The 372-nt window shown below is 39.5% G+C and overlaps 1 long non-coding RNA gene across 1 annotated transcript; it reads right to left on the bottom strand.

Annotated features, from left to right (window-relative positions):
* Window positions 1-8: 8 nt before the first annotated feature.
* Window positions 9-372, bottom strand: LOC113473729. Its single transcript, XR_003395626.1, has 2 exons — window positions 325-372; window positions 9-111 (listed from the first exon to the last, which is right to left on the bottom strand). It is a non-coding gene; the product is annotated as an uncharacterized LOC113473729 (long non-coding RNA).

Below are 372 nucleotides of genomic sequence, written 5' to 3'. Positions count from 1 at the left end.
CGATTTTTTGTGGTTTCGTCGGAGGGTTTCCGTGCCTGAGGTAATGACCGTGCCGTTGGTAGATGTTTTGCTGGGTTTAGAGTCGTCTTTTGCGGATTGATTGTTGGATTTCTGAGACACACGAAATCAACAGAGGAACGATGCTACTGATTCGAACATAAATGAAGTTTTTCTGTATCAAAGGTTATAAAATTATACATACTAGAAAAAATACAAAGTTTTAAGGGAATAATAAACCAAACTAGAGACTGTTAATGACGGTAGAATTCAAGAGGGGAGGGGGGGGAGGAAACTTAGTGATTATAAATTCATTTAAGAACTTACCAATTGGCTGACATCAGAGTGGATCTGGTCTAGATTAGGTCCCGACGA

This window comes from Diaphorina citri, unplaced genomic scaffold (genome assembly GCF_000475195.1).
Source record: "Diaphorina citri unplaced genomic scaffold, Diaci psyllid genome assembly version 1.1 scaffold75289, whole genome shotgun sequence".
NCBI classification, from domain to species: domain Eukaryota; kingdom Metazoa; phylum Arthropoda; class Insecta; order Hemiptera; family Psyllidae; genus Diaphorina; species Diaphorina citri.
The sequence above is the reverse complement of the archived record's forward strand: the minus strand, read 5'-3'. Positions and strand labels throughout refer to the sequence as shown.